This window comes from Pyrgilauda ruficollis, unplaced genomic scaffold, assembly GCF_017590135.1.
Source record: "Pyrgilauda ruficollis isolate IOZ18807 unplaced genomic scaffold, ASM1759013v1 scaffold23, whole genome shotgun sequence".
In the NCBI taxonomy this organism is placed as follows: Eukaryota; Metazoa; Chordata; class Aves; order Passeriformes; family Passeridae; genus Pyrgilauda; species Pyrgilauda ruficollis.
This window is the reverse complement of record NW_024522539.1, coordinates 13,867,581-13,887,358: the sequence shown is the minus strand read 5'-3', so window position 1 is coordinate 13,887,358 and position 19,778 is coordinate 13,867,581. Positions and strand designations below refer to the sequence as shown.

At 41.9% G+C, this 19,778-nt stretch overlaps 1 protein-coding gene across 2 annotated transcripts in view; it reads left to right on the top strand.

The window, feature by feature from the left end:
- The first annotated feature begins 10,871 nt into the window (after positions 1 to 10,871).
- Positions 10,872 to 19,778, top strand: part of THSD4 (thrombospondin type 1 domain containing 4) — a 242,419-nt gene continuing 233,512 nt past the window's right edge. The window contains exon 1 of one of the 2 annotated variants that reach the window (XM_041468994.1): positions 10,872 to 11,005. The gene's annotated coding sequence lies outside the window, so the exon portion shown is untranslated. Of the gene's footprint in view, positions 11,006 to 11,076; positions 11,249 to 19,778 lie in introns of those variants that run through there. The other variant, XM_041468993.1, reaches the window with a different exon arrangement.

Sequence of the window (19,778 nt, the reverse complement as noted above, 5' to 3'; positions counted from 1 at the left end):
GAATAAAATTTGTCTTCCTACTGAATGGGCCCAGAAGTATATCTCTGGCCAACTAATTATTTCATAATCTGTCAGGAAATTCTCTAGATCTCCAAGTATGCAGAGGATTGTCTCATCCAAACCCAAATGCCCTGGCTGAACAGCTTCATATTCTTCATTGCACATACTGGGGAATTTTGAGTTTGTGCAGGTAGAAAAACAATCCTTGTAGCTGACTCAGAGTTCTTTCTGCAGCTCACCTCGAGGATGTGTGAGAAGCCTCAGCTGTGCACTTAACCTGCACAGCTGATGTGCCCACCAATGTTATTTCAATAAAGAAGTTTTACTCTGTTTTGTGTTAACCACAGCTCAGTGATGTTCCATGGATGCAGAACTCTTGCCACCCATGGATGCAGCTCAGGCTTGACAGATAAGACCAGAACAGGCAGCTTTCATTATAGCTCTCTGCATTGGTCTCTTAAAGGTGTATGGAGAACTGGGCAGATTCTTTTTCTTCAGACAAGGGTACATGTGCCTTCCCTATTGGTATGATTCTCTTAACTCAGTGGTGACATTGGCATAAAATGCTATCTCTCAGCTCTCAAGGTCCCGAGGCAAGGCTGGTGGTGTGACTAAAGAAATTTCATTCAGGGCTTATCTGAGAAGAGTAAAATTCCAGATTTCATCAGGAGGAGAAATGTTTAGTTACCAAAATGAATGACTTGACAGGTGGAGATACCAGAACCAGGAAACAAACTGTGCTCTTTTGAGCCCTGGGGAATAGGAGCTCTTATACAATCACAAGCCCATCTTTCTGCATAAAAGGACTACTCAAGAGTTGAATATAAGCTGTTTCTTGCTTCTTCTGACCCAGCTGCCTGAAATCCACATGGTGTTTCATCATTGATTTAATTCCAGCTTAGATCATCTCATGTATTGAGAGATCCTATACATACACAGAGGGTAAATGTTATCTAGATTGATTTATTTGATTATATTGATTGCTCTCACATCAGTACATGGCTGTTACATATGACTTAAAAAGGCTACTTCTTCATTCCCATAAAACCTCAGAGTAGAAGTATTAAGATGTTATCTATTTACAATTTAAGGCCTGAAGATGTTTTGGGCTTTTACCTTAATAAAAAGCCACATAAATTCTCACTTTTTTCTTTCATTTGTGAAATGTGTGCTGAAAGCATGTAAGTGTGCATGGATACATGCACACAAAATTCAAGAAAAGAGCCAGCCACTCAAGCTGGAATGTGAGTAGTGATTGTTCTGGTTGAAGTGCAGGCTTTCCCCAGATGTTTGATTGTACACATGGGGCAGGTGTCATTAGAGATTAATAGACAGTACATAAAATACACACTTTCCCTCCCCCATTGCTCTTGTTTATCTGATTTTGTAGAAGGATTTTAATTAACGCCACAGAACTGCAATAAACTACAGGAATTGTAAAGTGAATATCCAGAAACACTGCAGAAAGAAAAATTGCTACAGAGTTATAAAGTTGTAGTTTTGTTCTTTTGTGCCTGTAAACACATCTGTTCAACACTTCTTCTCTGTGCAGCTGAAAGGCATAAGGGAATATTTTTCATGAAAAAAAATTAGCAGTGCCTACTTCAAAGAATTTAGGAATTAGAGATATTTAGATAGTGAGGAACCTTGCATTCACTCTTTAAATGTCTCTAGATTGCTTTTCCAACATGAGAAAAGTACTTTCCATGACTGTACTTCTATTTACTTCTTTATAGAATGTGATAAACTACCGAATCTGAGGTTCTGTGTATGTGTATGTTTCTATATTACAACATTACATGGCTAATTGTCCTGCTGGACAGATGCTGATATTATGTAGATTATGTTTTATGGGAAAGTAGATCAGTGAAGCAGAGTTTGGGTGTCTTGCTATGCAGTGTGTATGTGCATTAGAGGAAGTCTATACTGGGATATTTCAAAAACCCTGGTCCTCTCCATCCTTTTGTTCTTGTCTGTGCTTGTCCCTTACTTTAAGTGCATGGAGTCTGTGGACCATCTGCTTGAAGTGAACTGAGCTCTGCTTACATCATGCACAAAGAAAGGCAACATATGAAGTCTAGTTTACAATACTATCCTCATGTTAATCTCTAAATTAAATAGAGTATCTTTCCTCTTCTCTCTACCCACTTTGTTCCTCCCTTTATTTCACTGTAACAAATAAGTTAAATTTTATTCAAGTTTTAGAATCAACAGCTTTTTTGAGAGGCCAGATGTGCTGCTTCAGGGGGCAGGTAGAGAACAGGCAGCTGAGGAGCTGCAGTACAAGTGCTTGGTGGGAGGGATTGTCACTGGGGCTAAGCCTTTGGCTGTGGGGATTCCAGCTCTGCCTGGGCCAGGCTTCCTGCTGACAGCTCATCCTTGTGCTCAGCCTGGCCAGGGAGCAGCCAGGAGAGAGCTGGCTCTGCACAGGCTGGGGGGAGAAACGCAGGAAGGCTGCATGGGCTGTGCCACCCAAGACTCTTAATGCAGCTCAACAATGCTCAGTGCTGGATCATCCCAGGGAAAAGACTCTTCCTGCTGTGAAATACCTGTTACTTGTGTCAGGTGTTTGGAGGAAGACAGGAAGAAGGCTATACTGATAATCTATTTTATAACTGTAAGCAGGGATAAATAAAGAGAGGGGGGAAAGACAGGATTTAAAATATTCACTACATCTTAATGCTTTTTAAGAGCCCAAAATGAAATAAGAGTGTGTTTTGTACAGTAAGCCTTTGGCAGTTGTGGTTAATCAATTAACCACATTAGGCCAAATTAAACTGTTGAATGTTAGACAGTTAGAGATTGTGCATCTTGTAGTTGTTAGATTATATATTGCTGAATTTAAAGTGTGAATATCTAGCATAGAAATGACATTCAAATCTGTTAGGATTTTTTTCTAGTTACTCTGCTGGTAAACTTTTCAAGAACAAACCTTAGGCTAGGCTTATTAGATGAGGGAATTGGCCCAGAGTTATGTAGAATATGTCTAAGTTTCTTGCCCCAGAATGACTTCTTTCTATAGAAGACAGGCTGAAATCTTGCTCACATTGTTCTCACAGGGATTTGGCTGTAAAGATGACTTTTCATGGTGTACAAAGAGTGTTGCAGAGCAGCTGGATAGTCTTAGCCATGATCATTTATCTAAAAGGCTAACTTGTACATAAATACTGCGTGCCTCATCCTAAAAAACCCTTCTTTTCAGAAAGGGGAATTGAACACATCCATTTTCCACTGTCCTGTCTTTTTCTCTCATTAATAACCTAATAATTCAGTCAGTACATGATGTTCAATTGTACTTTTATTCTTTTCAGTGCAGAATGGAAATCTTTACTCTATAGGGCTCACATTCTCCAGTGAGAGTAAAAGATTATGCAGATCTAATAATTTTCAGGGGGTGCAGGAGAGGGAACCACCACAATATTTTTTTTTCATGCTGTTCCTCATGCATTGGAAATGTTCTCAGTACAGACCAATGTTTTGACACAAGATTTGCCTGCAGATCAGCACACAGGTTGCCTGTGGTCAAACTGTTTCCATGAATCAGGGGAAAAGCATCTAGGCATGTTTGCTGCTCAAAAAGGCAAACCTCATAGCTCAATACTTAGATAATCTATAGGCCTTTTTTTTTTTTTTTTTTTTTGGTAAACAACTCTCTTCTGCTTCAAATTAATATCCTGATTGAGTTGCTGATATAAATGTTAAGCTATTGACATCAAATTGCCAGCAGACAGCATGACAAGAGGCTGACAGAAATCTGCCAATGACTTGCTTTCAAGTGTCAGATCAGAGCCACAGCAAAGAGTCTGGATCTCTGGATGTTGTTCTTCAGGTTACACTTTCAGCAAGTACTTGAGTAAAGATTTTCTCAGGGGCAATGGTTTTCAGGTAATTTTAAGTTCAGCCAAGAATCAGTAAATCAGGAAAGAAGGTAATGTTAAAGAGAAAAACTGTCTGGAAACAGCCTTTATTCCAAGCGGTATGTGTGAGTTCAGTCTGTGCATGAGTGTCTGACATAGGGGCAGTGGTGCATACTGGAGCAAAGGGGCAAGAAATAATGAGTAAAACTTAGATATTAATACTTGACTTGCATTCCTGGAAATATTGCTGGAGTCTACCAAGCTCTACCTGCCACTGCCAAGGGTGAATGCAGCGAAGTGCATTAAATCGTACTTAAGCTCCTGTCTCCTCAGATGTAGTTACAGTCTACCCTCATTATTTTCTTGGTTCTTCTCCCAACCTGTTCTGTTGAGAATAAAAGACACAAAACTGGGCCTCATTCAGACTAACACATAGATATATTTAATACTGAAGAGCTTTTCTAGTGGAAGAAACGTCTGATTTTGTCTCCAAAGCATGGAAACAGTCACTTCCTCCATGTACTGACCTTCACTGACAGGTAGCATCCTGACACTTTTGTACTGGATCAGGGCTTTCCTATGCATGACACAGAGAGAAATGTGTGCTGGTGCCCATTTGGTGACAGTTCTGACTGCCAACTGGTACAGCAGTGTACTAGAGCAATTGCAATCATGCCACAGAGTGAAAAGTAATAGTACTTGCCTAAAGTATATTAGATTTACTTCCAAGGTACTGCAGAGGAATGATTTTATGGAGCTAAATGATGCTGTTTTAATGTTCATAAAGCTTCAGATGAGAAAAGAAAGAGTCATTGCATGAGGCTAGTTGTAGCTGGGATTTCTTGAAGAAAAAAAATCATAGCTAGATTTGCATTGCTCCTATGGAAGGGGAAAGAAAACTGATAAGTCTAAAATTAAAAAAAAACCTTTAAAACAGTATTTCAGCTCATAATCAGTTGTGTTTTGACATGTGTTGGCAGGAATAGCACTGAGGCGACAAAGAATCTGGAGTAAATCAAACAAACAGCATGAATTTCAACTATCAATCAAAATCCAGATTTTTTCATTTCATGACCAAGCAATTGCATCACTATTCAAAGGGCTTATTCTTGTGTCATGTACATTGCCTTAAGAAAATTAACTCTGGGAACCCACTTGGGAGGAAAAAGAAGAAGGAAAAAAAAACTCAACCAGAATATTGTTAGAAGGTTTATCCAAAGTCAATATTTATGAAGTCGTAACAGCCCAGGAGGAATCCATGCTGTTTCAGTACCACAAGCAGTGCCATTGCTTCCACAGTGTTTTTTAGAGTTTCACACCTCTGAATCAGCAAATAACTTCACAAAGGCATCTAATGTGCCCGGGACTTGTCCAGCCCATGTGGTTCATATTCACTGCCCAGAAGGGTCAAAGCTCACGCTCAAGAACAATTTCCTCAGTATCATCCTGTTATTCTCACACTGCTTAGAAGGCTCGTTTGCAGAGCTCCAGCATGAGGACAAATGCACAGATCTGTGATGAGAGAGGAGGTGCAGAATAAGGAGGGCCAGCATGTGGGTTCTTCCCCCCGTATCTTGGCGGTGCTGAATGGAGGTGGTTGTCCAGGCTTAGAGCTTCTTACTGGAAGCTTCTGGCCACGTCTGCCCATGGCAGCAGGCAGCATATGTGTTTGCACTGCAAGAACTGGTACCAATGCTTTCCTGTCAATAAATCCCTGATGTAGGAGCATCTTAAGGGAATTGGGTGTTTGTAGTTATTCTTCAGCATATCCCGTTCTTTGTCTCACAGGTGCTTTTCAGCTAGAATACTTAGTCAGGTAGGATGTTCTCAGTCTTATCATAGGTCTTTTTAATTGTCCCTTTGCATCCAAAGGAAATAAAGATACTTTGGGCAAAGTTTGTTGGTGACTGAGCATCTGCATTTCTGACCCGTGAACAATGCTGAAATCCACGATTATTTCTAAGTTCCAAGAGTTAGGTTACCTCTATTCCATGGCAGGATTAAGGCTTGCTGCCTAGCACAGTGCCTTGCTTTCTGGCTGCTTGTTTCTGAACACCTTGGGCACTCTTTGCTTCCACTTGTCATGGCATATTTAGCTGTTCCATAAAAGAGTTCTAACCAATGTTTTGGTCTAAATATCCAGTTGTTTAACAGTTTTCAATAGACCTACAGCTGTGCCTAGCTATTTTGAGAGGAAGTTAGGTTTTAAACAAACAATTCAGATCTCCCAGCTCTTGCAGTGGGCAGGTCCATTTGAAGAATGCCTCTCTGATGGCAGACAGACTGCACCCAATATTGTGCCAAGTCACTCTCCATTTGTAAATATTAGAATGTGTTGTAGTTACAGATATAGTAAAAGAAAGAAGGTTTAAATTATACAGCTGAGAAACACCAAATGAAAATAAATGTAAAACAGCACATGATGTGTGTGCTGTTGGTCTCTAGTCTTGATATTAGATAGTAAAGATAAGAAACACAAGCTAAGGTCACTCAGTTGAATGACCCTCATGTTTTCCTAAATGTCTATTTTTGCTTCACCTAAGTCTGTGTAATCTGCTTCTCTTTCACTCATATTTTCTCCTGTGACTGTGTTTTAAAAGGAAGGCTTAAGCAGAAAACATGTGTAGACAGGTTATTTGACACATCTTTCATAATACTAGCTCTAAAGGACTAAAGATGGTGATTAGCAAAAGGCAATGGAAGAAAGTAAAGAGTATGCCCACATAAAGACAACTGCTGAGCAAAGGATGTGGTCTGTGTAGTTGTACATGACCTGGCTGGTGCTTATCTGGAACAGGGAGGAGTCCTTCAGTGTGACCAAAGAGAAATACTTGGTATGGAGGAGGGAGGGGCAAGTCCTTCTCTTGTTTGGCTAGAAAGTCAACTTGTCCTGCTGTGCTGTTCAGAGGTTTTCCATAATAAGGAGGCAGTGGTACCAGAGACCAGAGGAGCTGCAGGTCCCAGGGAACTGCCATTACTGGAACTTGCCCTCACATGCAAAGTACAAGTTTAAAACAGGCATGTTCTCCCATTTCTGTCATGTGACTTATTAATTCAAGAATTTTTATGCATCTCTGCTGTTCTCAGGCAAGGATCTGACAGGAACTCTTGATCTAGCACTGGGGAAAGACATGGAGGACATGAAGACATAAATCAGGTTTTTCTGAGCACAGTTTGAGTGTAAACTACAAAACACTGCTGCTGCTCAGGATACCTAAGCTGCAACTGAGCTTAGCTACTATTAATTTCCTCTGATGACATGTACTCTTTCTACTAAATACTCCTGCTTAAAGAGTTACAGATCAAAGGGTGAAGAAAAAACTTGTAGCTCTACAGTCTTTCTTTTTTTTTTTTCTGTTTGTTTTTGGGTTTTGCAATAGTGATATTTTTTCCCAAAGATCTTTAATGCTTGTATAAAAGGCACTTTCCAAGGCTTAACCATGCCACTGACCTATGCTGGACACGTTGCAAATTGGACATTGTCTTCTGTATACTAGGCTGCAGATTTCTAACTCTTTGCAGTGTTGACGCCTGCTCTCACAAAGAGAAGGAAATGAAGCAGAAAGATCCCACTGCGACAATTAGTGGCTCACAGAGAAGTATTGAAACAAATAATAAGTGGCTGAAACAATTCAAGGGAGGGAAACACTAGCTTCCTACTCTACCACAATCTAATCTTCTTTCTCAGATTCTCTCTTTCCTTATCCCAATGGGGATTTTCACACACTTTCATTCCCACTGTTAGTGTGAAATGATTCTTTGTGACCAGCAAGCAGCAATTTAGTCCTACAGCGCTCTTCTACCCTCTTGTCTGTTGTTAGTCTTATCATTTTATGCTGTACCCTTGTCTGAGTTTTTGAAGTAGCACTAATGTCTTGTTCCCAAGCTGCTGTAACACAAAGAATTTTAATGAAACTAATGGAAATAGATTCCTCCTCTTTCACTGAGGCAGCTGGCCAAAGAACTGGCTCATGGGCAGGAAAGTCCTTCAGCTTTGGAAGTAAAAAATACCCCAGTACCCCTTGCATCTCAAAGGGGAATCTTTGCAACTTGCTGGGTGAGTGGGGCTGGTGGCTCTCCCTGCCCTGACTCGAGGAGATGAGGTGTGACTGAATCACCACATGCTGAAGAGATGATCAAGTGGGTGAGCTCATGTGGTTATGTGTAGATGTGGCACGCTGATGCATGGTTCAGTGGTGGGCTTGGCAGAGGTGGGTTTACAGCTGTGAGTCAATAATCTTAGAGGTATTTTCCAGCCTTGATGGTTCTATGATTCCTGTCCTACACTCAGATCTTTCTTGGCTTGATGAGTTCTTACCTCCCTTAAAAGCATTGTTTTCTGCAGCATCTTTTGCCAGCAAATTAAAGCTTTAAACAAGCATTTCCTTTATGAGTTACTGCAATTACATTTAATCTCCTAGTGAATGCTGCTTTCTTTCAAGCATTTGTATTTTGTTCTCTATTTAAAAGAATGATGCCATTTCACATCCCCCTTGATATCCACTTCTTAGAAAAAAACATCCAACAGTCTGAGTATATTGGGTGGTTTCATCAGATAGCCACGTTTGTTAAGTGAGACCATGAAAGATCTCAGATAACATTGCAGTGCACGGAGGGGACTCTAACTCTGCAGTTGTTCAGAGCAAATTGAGTGTCTGCTGCACAGATAAGGGGTGGGAAGGATTGCTCCTCGCCCCCTCAGCAGCAGGACAACTTCCTCAAGCACTGCTGGGAAAACATGATGCACGCTGTTCTGAGCAGTTCAGCAGCAGCAAGGGGAGGAGGAGATGCAGCGATGACAGACAGGACCCTGCACTAGCTCTTGGGAGGGAGCAATCACTCCAAAACTCAAATAGCAAGCAAGAGGGAAGTTAGGAAAATTAAAGTAAAGGCAGCAAAAGAGACATAGAAGGAAAACAGTGACAAGTGTATGTTACTTGGCTTTTCAAAAGGCCTCCTTGAGGTCTCTGCATTAATGTATCCTGTTGCTAGCTGTGCCCAGCTGAACAACCTTTGGCACCTTCAGAGTGGAGGCTAATGCTGTTCAGCTGCCCTTAATTGAGAACAAGTTTTCCTCCCCTAGGGGTGATAAAATTTGGTGGCTAAGTTTCAGACTGGCACAGGTTAAGTAATCTTTCTCCAATATCAGGAGTTAGGAACTGTCTCAAGCAGAGCATTCCCATTGTGTAAACTAAGTGCAGTAATTAATTCATTAATACCTTAGTACTTAGGTCTTTGCTTTTGAAAAGAGCTCCTGTCTGTAGTCCATCTGGCTGCAGTTGAGTCTCTCCCTGAAGCAAACAGTAGTCATGCAACTGGCAGAGTAGGTGAAATACAATGTGTACTCTGAGCAGAGGTTAGAACTAAAATACTGTAACGTGCCAGAGCTAGTCTTGCTCACATGCTACCTGGCTTAGAAATTAGTCACTTATTTGTGTGCTTCATTAGATCATAGTCAGAGCAGCACAGCATTTGCTTCCGGAGAGATTGTCTACCACTGCCAAGCAGGCTTCAGTCTAGGTTCTGAAGCTCGGGTGAAGTTCTACCTGATAACAAACCACCTCATAACTCAGGAGGCACTGGCAGAATTCTTTCTGGATTAAACCTGTTGTTTCCATACCCATTTTCTTCCTACAAATGAGACCTCTTGGAGGTAGCATAGCTACCCTTCTGTTAGATTATAATGCAGCTTTTCTTTGCATGTGAGAAATCGTTACCATACAGCTGTGCACAGCTGTCTTTTTGCTACCAAGATCTGCCATGGTGCTTACAAGGCATCTGAAACTGCTTGGGAGTGCTATGGCAATTGCCTGGTGAAGACACAGGAGAAAGTAAGTTTTCTGCAGCAGATATTTTGCTTAGAGCTTATATCTATACATGAACTTGGGAATGGAGAAGGTTGCTTTTGTGCAATGAATTGCACAGTCAACACATCATCTTTTACTCTTTTTGTCTGGGTTCAAGTGTAATGAATCCCAAAATGCTGGCAAGAAAAAAACACCTGTTTTGCTGTGCTTTAAAATAAATACATTCACCTGGCTGGGCCAGCTCCAGCATAATACTAATAATATTTTTGTGGGTTTTTAAAACATTAAACTAAATGTTGCAATGAACTGTTGCCAGTGACTATCTGGTTCTAAGGTTTAGAGCTCATGCTGGACACTTTATTGCTCTTTTCAGTGAAAATGCCTTTAGGGATCTTAGGTCCAGTACAGTTAATATAAAGCAGGAACAGAAACAGAATTCCAGGCTTTTTCCTCAGACTCTAACTCAAAAGTTACCAAGAGAAGATCCTCCTCATAGTTGCTTATGGGTGGTGTGGTTTTCACAGTGCCAGTGTATCACTGTTACTGGCTCGGTTTCAGACCTCAGACGTTTAAGCAAACACTGTCAGGAACACATATTACTTTCTAGTTGTCAGTATTTTTTCTGGAAGCAACTGGTCTTTCACCCAGTAGAGAGATGACAGTTGTCTCTCGCGTTTTCTTGTCGTGTTTGAGGTCAGCAGTGTGGGGTCCCTCAGTGTCCCCGTCTCAAGAGCGAAGGGCTGGAAGAACTGAAGTCGGTTGGAGTACAATGTACCCATTCCCCTGCTCCGGCCGCGCGGTACCTGCCCGGCCGCTCCTGCAGAGGAGGGTGCGCAGCCAGCCCGGGGCAGCGCTGCTCTGCCCGGTAGCCTCCGAACGCCGCTCCCGCTGGGCACCTGCGCTCCGGATGCGCGGGGCAGCCCCGCCGCTGGGTCCCTCGCATCCCATGCCATACTCCGCCTTACACCCCGCACGTCCGTGCAACGGCGGCGCTGGACGGTGCGGTGCCCCTGCGCCTCCGCCTTGCAGTTCCCCGCTGGACATCGCCGCTGGAATCCCGGCCCGCCGGGGGAAGGCGGGAGGGAGGGAGCGCGCGCGGACTGCGCGGCGCGGCCGGCAGGTGGCAGCAGCCGGCGCGCGGCTCCTGCGCGGGCGGCGGGCGGGAGCGAGGGGAGAGGCTGTGGCTGAGCCCCGGAGCCGCCGGGAACCTGCTCGGGTCCTGCGGGGCTCCGGCATTCCCGGCCGAGGGCGCACCGCCTCCCATGCGCCGGGGGCCGCGCGGCTCTCAGCCCTCTCGCCCCCGTGAGCGCCTCGTCGCGGGGCGCCGGACGGGACGGAGCGGTGAGGCAAGGCCCGGGAGGGTGGGCGCGCCAGGTGGGCGGTGGGCGCCGTGCCGGGGGCGCGGGCAGCGCCCAGGGCGGCGGAGCCCGGACCTGGCGGAGCCCGAGGCCGCGCTGAGGGGCTGCTCCGCGCCGGGTGTGCGCTCGGAGCCGCGGCCCGCGGGCTCTCGCCCTGCCCCGGCTGCGGGAGCGCGTTCGGCTCGGCTCCGCTCCGCGGGATTCTTGCGCCGCGTGTTTTGGCTGTGTAAGTAGCCATTTCAAAGCTGCTCTCCTCGCACGCTCGGTTTCCAGGAGCTGCATCCAGAGGCAGCGTAAGGAGCTGCTTCGTTTTGCCTCGGTGTCCCACCAGAAGCCGTAGCTGCACGTAGCCTGAGCCGAATCCAGCAGTTTGTACGGGAGAGGGAAAGAAGCGGATAACTGGCCTCATGAAGAATGCGTGTTGCAATTGTTCTTGCTTGGGGCCAGATCTTTTGGTCTAACTAAGCACAGCGTGCAGAGCATGAACCGCGCTTGGCGTTCGGTGTTTCCCTGCGCGCTTTCCTGCCTCTGGCTTTGTTACCATCTCTCCTTTAATTCTACCAACACTTGAGCTGTTTGTGCTCACTTGTCAGGCTAGAGGGTATGTGCTGTAGCAGACGAGAATCTTGAAATACCTTTTCTTCTCCAGCTGTGGCTTTACATTTTTGCAAATGTCAGTGTGTCCATACCTGTGTGTTTCATAGCTCTTGACACACTTGACATTAATTCATCCAAATTATTTTCTTCCAGATTTTACATACATGAACAGTTTAGAGAGGCTGGCAGCAGTGAGTTCCACAAGTTACTATGTTGTGTGGAAAAAAACTACTTCCTTTTGCTTCTTTTAATTTTTGTGCCTGATACTGTATGGACCTTTTAAGATGAATTATGCTTGGTTTTTGCTCTCTATCTCTGTGCTATTTCAGAGCTGTGTTCTTTCATTATCTTCTACCTCAGCTATTCCTTATTTCAGGTTAAAGAATTCTTAGCTTTTTAGTCACCTTTCTTCTGTATCTCTTGCCAGTGTACTCTTTTTGGTATTGTTTTTCATTTTTTTCATAATTTTTTTTTAATCAAGGGATCAGCAAAACTGAGCTATGTGCAAGATTTCAATACAACAGGGTTATATAAGGGCATGATGATGTCTGCTGGCAGAAATGGCAGATAATTTGGTGCATCAATATTGTGAATAGCCATCAAAAGTCATAGAAATATTTGTAACTCGATGTGTCACCTGTTGATAAATCAGTGTGATTTATTTTTTTAATCACTGTCTAAGGCACTAGTGGTTAGTAGCTCAATACAAGGGTATAAGGTTATGAATAAAATTGTTGCCTGATGAGCTCTTAATATTCTGTCAGTCTGCTGTGCATGTTCTTCCTGTCTTCTGTGGCAAGAGCAGGAACAGAAAATAGCCCAAATCTGTCTGTTTATTGCTGTTTGTGGAACTGCCAGTGCACTCTTAGAAAGTTGATCTACCAAGCTGTAGCTTGCCAACTTGGACTTCTTTCTGGTGTAAACTTAGTAGTAATCTACTGGTTGATGTGGTTTTCATCTATTCAGTATAATCAGGGGTTTAAAATGAAACTGATATTGCTGATATTCATTAGACACCTGCAATTCTTGATGCTTTCCTTTTCACCAGGGAACTCTGGGAGAATGGATTTAAGCAGACTAGGAGGAGAGACTGCCTTTAACAAGAAAAGTGCTGCAAAGTGAGCATTTTTAGCCAATTTAGAAACATGAGGCAGCTGGTATTGATTGTCATAGGGAGTCCTTCAAAGTGAGTATAGGAAGGAAATATGGATTATTTGTCACTATTGTGCCCTGAACATAACTTCTCAGGTTTTATCTAAGAGCAGGGCTCACCCCAGGTCTTGCTGATGATGATTTTAATCTGAAAAAGCTCCATTGTAATTAAGGAGTAATTTGATTCCTGACTAACTCTCAGAAACACTTAGAGGTGTTGTATGGTGCAAGGTTCAGTCTTTCTGCATTTCATACAGCAGGTTCCTTCAGAGCTCCAGCAGATTTAATTGTAGAAAATTAATTAGGTTGCTCCCAGGCAGTGATGGGTTTTATGATCTCAGAACAAAGTCTTTGGTTATGCTGTAGAGCAAACTGAGTAACTGTGTTAGAAATGTGCGTTAAATGAAGGCTGAAAACAAAACAAGAAAGCAGGATCATCTTGAAGACTCACATTGGCCTCAGTGTGTGGTTCTGTGCAGACAAGACAGCAGAAAAGCTGGGTTTCCACACTCTAGTCTCAGTTCTCTGTGATGTGACATCAGGTGTGTGATATTCAGACTATTCACAGTGGCAGTTATAGTAAAAACAGAAGTGGAGTGCTGGTCAGACACTTATTGGTATTTGGGATTTTCTTTTTTACTTTGGAAATCACATTTATCATCTGCAGTGATGTGCAGTCATTGCAGACACTTCTGTGGGCATTAAATTCTGTACAAGAGAAGTAAGATTAGGTGGTTAAGCACTTAAAAAACCCAAGGAGCTCCAAAGTCAACCATGCATAAACAATTTTAGCTGTGTCCCCTGTAGTGTTGTGTTATCATAACAAGCTTCAGGTTTGGAAGGTTGTTATTTTTTGCAAATAGGAAAAAAAGTAAAACAAAACTTACTGTGTCAAACAAACTTCTTAAGGAGTTTGGACCTTGATAGTAGCCCTTTTACCATAAAGCTGATAGGGAAAGCATTTTGTAGCTTTGAACTGTGAAATGCTTCCAGTGGTAACAGTGCTGGCTGAAGAACAGATTCTGTGACAAGCCTTGTTCCCTTGAGTAGGCACATATTATTTAGTTAGTAGTTACTACTACATATTAGTAGTTCAGTTATTAGTTCTTTTTTTTTTCAGACAGCAGTTCTACCTGCAGTTTGGACCAGGACTCCCTTGAGTAGGCACATATTATTTAGTTAGTAGTTACTACTACATATTAGTAGTTCAGTTATTAGTTCTTTTTTTTTTTTTCAGACAGCAGTTCTACCTGATCTAAATGCAGTTTGGACCACGACTTAGGTAATTGCAAAGCTAATTACCATTTGGATATATGTGACCAATGAACATGGTTGCATTGTTAGCAGCATAAGTAACAGTGTTTTGCATTGCAGTAGCTTTGATTTTTTTCAGGATAGTTAGTACTTTACACTAGATAATCCTGTTCATGTATATTAGATTTTTAGGAAGAATGCATTGTTTAGTACTTCATTTAGAAGATTAATTAGAAGGATGTTAAACAGATATAAAAAAAATTGATTAACAGAATCACCTGATGGACCTGATTTTGCCTCGTATCTTACTCTGTATAAAGGAAGCAGAGCTGAGACCGTGTGCTTTAGTGTTGCCTGATTATTTTTTGTTCATTTTTGTACTTTGTGTTAGTGACAATAACAGATTCAAATTCTGTAATTTAAACCAACTCAGTTTTCTCCTCCTGGCATGTTCTGTCCCACCCATTTTTCTCTTGGGAGCTTGAGTGTCATGTCACACATCAAATTTGTGTAACCCCTGCAGGGTTATGGCATTCCCAGAGATGGGTCAGCGTTCAGAATTCTGGTTGCTGTTAAACAGTCAGCACTTGTCAGCACCATCTACAGACATCTGTTACATATTTTTTAAATGGTGGTACCAAATGTTAAATGTGGGGCTTCTCCACAGGAGCTGTTCTGGCACTAGAAATGCAGATAGGATCTCAGTCCAGTCCTTGTGAGGGCAAGTAGCCCTGTGGGCTGCTGAGGTGATGGATGTGTGAGTTCCTGGAATGTGGGCTTCTGGTTTCAACACTCCATTGGCTGCTCTGTGCTCCTCATCCAGGCCGTTGGCATTTTGCTTTATCTGAACTCGTTCCTCTATCTCTGAACTAGGTATGATAATTGCAGGATGTTGGTCAACTGTTAAATTTCCTGAAAATAGTTTGCATGCAAAGATACAAAAAAAAAAATTGCATAAGAATATTTATTGTACATGAATGAACCCAAATTATGTAGTATGTGCTTCATAGGTTTATTACTGTGTTTCTCTAAATCACAGCTTAAGGTCTTGCTTGTTGGCTATTTCACATCCATCCTGTGCTGCTCCTACTACTTGGCATCCCACTTCAGTATTTATTTTGGTCCTGGTTTTGGAATTTCCCTTCACAGGAAGATTCCAGGCTCCTTATATGGAAAAATGTATTTTAAAAAATTTACTTTTTCCATCAGTTTTGTAGATTTTTTCCTCAATAAGTGCAAGAGCCACTATCTCTTATTTAAAGCTCTGGTCTAAGAGCCAGTAAAGTCAAGGAAAAGGTTATCAGCAACTTCAGTGTCTTTCAGATCAGGCCACTCCCACCTGATGTGCTCTTGTCATTGGAAAGCAGGACCACTGATTTCAGCCATGAGTTTCCAGTGTTTTCTTTGACACTACAAGAGTTAGTAACTTGTTCTTTAACTTGACAAGTTATACTTGTTGTATAGTTGGTTCCAAGAAGTGGAGCCTTTGGAAGACTCTCTGGGTACTAGAAAAATATTTAACTTACAGGACTTGGTAGATAAAATTCATCCCTTTTCAGAGGAGCCACTTGTTCATAACTGTGATCCTCTATTTCCCTTCCTGTAAGACTGCTATAAACACATCAGTTATATTTAGCCATATGTGATTAAGAGTAGAGAGAAATATAGAAAACTACCTTTTTTGAGTGTTATTTTTGTTGATTTAACTCACTTACTTGTGTTTTTTTCCTAAACCCAAGCTTCTTAAAATACAAACATTAATAAAGGAATAATCCCTTTTAGTAAATCCAAGAGATAACTGCTGCGACAACAGAAGTTCTAACTTCTGAGCTTTCTTTATCTTTGGCTGGGTTGTATTGACCTCTTCTGGTATCAAAATGAAATTTAGCAGAGAGACCTGGTAGTGAGCAGACTCCCAGTTTGTTGGTGAACTAGCAGGGCTGATGTGACACCTTGGACCTGGCTTGCCCAAGAGGTGGGACAAGGTCTGTCCTTTGGGACTGCATGGCCTGGTGAGATAAGAGAGCAGGGGGACAGGGCTTCCCAAAGTGAAGTGTTTTGTTGGGAGCCTGAGGATGCTGTCTGTAACACTGATAGAAGTACTGTGGTTTCCTGCTTGTTCCCTTCTATGTGACTCATGATATCTGAGTTGGAATGTGTTTTCTTTGCTCTGGTTTTGGGAAAAAGATGGATAAAGAAGCCCTTTTAAAAAGCCCTTCTTCATGAAACCTGCTTCTTGGTGAAAAACATCTGCTGTGCTTGGCCTTGCAGGATCAGCACTTGGATATGTGAGCATGGATACTACTCCCCCAGGAGAAAAACGTCACTTGGATACTTGAATATTGTATGACTAAAATCTGTAATCCTGAGTCAGGCAGATTCCCCTGATACTCCCTTTGGATTAGCTGCAGAGAAGTGCATGGAAGGACAAACCTATCTGTAAATGGCAAATTCAGCAAAACTATTGACACTAATCTGAGAGTAAATGTTGACTTGGAAAGTATTCAGATATCCTGGATTTTTTTTTCCTCAGTAAAGGTGATTGTTGTTGTCCTGACTTGGTAACATCAAACCCTTAGTTGGTTGTGCATTATACTTACATTTTTGTTTGGTTATTTTTATCTAAAACATGTTGTTTCTACGAAAGTAAAAAAAAAAAAAAAAGAAAAAAGAAATAGTTTTGCTTATCAGATTGGCAAAGAGAAGCAAGAGCTTGTCCAATCCCACCCTGCATAATTACAATAAAATGTCATCCCATGACACAAGCTGCCCAAAAGAGTGATAAATTGTATGGAATGGATGCAATTACTTAATCTGGCAGAAATGAAAGCTGTCTCATTTTCTTGTAGTACAGTGGAGCTGCATTCAGCAGCTGGGGAAGTGAGTGGGAAATAGTGGGCAAACCTCCTTGCTGATTTTCAGGGGCTCTATGTGAAATTTAAGCTCTTTATTAAACCAGCATAAGAATAAGGATTGAAAAGAATAGAGTGGGTTAACCATTAACTGTTAGTATTGTTCAGTTTTATTGGCCCAGGAAATACTGTTCATGTTTTGAAACACAGGGGCTAAGGCAGGATGTTGTGGATGGGTGGAAGGTAGGAAAATAGAGATAGTGATGAAGGTAATCTCACCCCTAAGGACTTACAGCTGTACTAATTATCAAGAATTAGGAACAGGCTTGCCCTTAATAGGCCACAGCCAGATCCAGTTAGGATGGGTATTGTAAAAGAGTAGGTTGGCTGGTTGAGAAGTGATGATGGAGTTTATTGGCTGTGCTGAGAAGATGAAAGAGTCAGTGCTGTGAGGAACTGCCCATGAGAAATCACCAAGAAGGTACAAAACCTTTGCAATAAAATGATAACAGTTTTGATTTTTTTGTAGGGATAAGCAGCCATTAAAAATGTAATTTCTTATTCTCTTGTTCTTCTTTGTGTGTTACTTGTACTCACTGATAAATATTGCACACCAAAAAGATTGTCTCTTCTTTTCTTTCTTTCTTACTGCCCCCCTTCAGTTCAGAGATTTGCTCAGATTAAGGCAATTGGAGTACTTTTGTTTCTTCCTGTAGGAATGTTTACAGTGTTGCAGGATCAGGTTCAGATTTATTACTTAGGCACTCACAATGCTGCTGTAATTAATCAGTTGTCATAAAGCTGTGCCTTCTGCCTGTGTTTGTTGCTGGCCAAATTCATCACATCATGGCTGAATGCAGTGATAGTTGAGAATATGTTCAAAATTTAAATAATAATAACTAAGAATTATTTTAAACAAGAAACAATCCTTACACAATTTTGAATCATGAGGGCATGAAAGGGCTAAAATATCTTGGCTGCTTTCATACTGTTAAAATTGGACATAAACTATCATTTTCTGATATTTTTTGAACTACAGTGCTTGTGATTTAGTTGTGATTGTTTCTACTGCTTTGAAATGGGAATAGGGGAGAAACTGTTTCCAAATGTATCTTCCTGGTATTTGAAGATTCAGAAAGGTGGGGTTTATTTCTGCTTTTTGTTTTGCTGTTTTCCTAAAGTTATGTTAGAGGGGCTTTTCGAAACTCTGGGCTTTGCAAAATGCCTGTTTCCTCAGACCGTACAGATGTTGTGTTAAAACAGGGAGGACAGTGTGAAGCAGTGCCCAGAGTGGTTCCATTTGAATTGCATTCCTTTCAGCAAGTCTTCACCTATCTGCAACAGTGAGTATTCAAGTAGAAGATTAAAAGTCACTATATAAGACTGTCTAAGCAGTTTGTGCAAAAGCAGTAGACTCTGATTTAAAAAACCCCAAATCCCAAAAACAGCATATGAAATTTGGTTACACTTTTTAAAAAGATCCCTCTATCACCTTTGGCATACAGATTTTATAAAGCAGCAAATGAAGTCCACAATGGAGGAGTTACTTGGTTTCCTTTGCCAGTGTTTTGTAATAGGCTGTTCTTGTTGTCATGCAGATTCAAGTAGCCTTGCGTTCACATTTTCAGTCCCTGTTTCCCAGTTTGCAGACACAGGGGAAGCACTAAGCGACATCAGGTGGGGGTCAGTGTGCTGTAATAACCTGCCCTCAAGCACAAAGAAGCTCAGGCTCTACTGCCAAGGGATGACCTTTGATTTTTTTTTTTTTTTACCTGATGCAATAAGGGCCCTGTTCACTCTGCTTAGGCCGAGTCCCAGCCACTTGAATAGATTTTCTTGAGCAGGAGTGGTTATGAAAGTCCTGAAACTTGGTATAAGGGTGGCAGAGATTTCTGGATTGTAGATGACTGATACACTGAATTAGATTTGGCTGTTACTGTGGTCAGAAGAGAGAAGTGACTTCATTGTGACTTGCACAGCTGCCAACTCTGAAACTACCAGTATGAAGTACAGTTTCTAAGCTGCATCTGATTAACAGAGATGGTGAGAAAAGTTAAAACTTTTGTTATATACAGACAGAAAAGAAGACCTTAATCTGAAATATCAGTGGCTGTAGATACAGCCAAAAGGCTGGATATGTTCTCAGTGAGTGGACTGTGGTAGCCACACTTTCCCCTTCTTGGTATCCTTCTAATCTGGCTGTGTTGTTAAACTGTGAGGTACAGGCTCTCACTAAGCTAAGTGTAATAATTTTGCTCAAGCTGCTGTGTTGCAAGTATGTTGGGGCTACCTTATCCTGAATCAAGTAGTGCATGGCTAAATGGGGAGGCAGGATAGAGTCACCTCTTTACTATGCAGTGACTAACGGTACTGATGGTTTCCACCACTCTGTTAAGAAGGGGTTTTCTTGAACCTGCCTTTCTCTGCAAGCCCATACAGGAATCACAGGGAAGTATGGTATTTCTTATGTTTTTTCTCTTCAACCCTTCTAGCTTTGCAGATGTAAGAGTGGGTACTTGTGTGCATTAGCTCTGGTGAATGACTTTTCAAGCAGAAAAGTTGATTCAGTTCTTTCAAAGTCACACTACAATCATGTCTTACTTCTCTCTTAGCAACCTCTATTGGAAGCAGTATTGCGTTTACTTATAGGCTGAGAAACTCAAGACTAGAACCTGAACTGGAAAGGACAACTGGAAGTCAAAAAGGCATCTTCCTCACTTGTTTAGTTTTTTGAATAATGCTCCTAGCAAGGGTGACAAGGGCTGTCGGTGATTCTGCAAGGTTGGATCTTTTATCTGTCAACCATGAAGTCATCCTTCACAGACCACTGGATGGCATCTTACAAACTATAAATTTCCTAATAGGGAGACTTTCATCTGTAGCTGGTGAAAGGTTTCAACT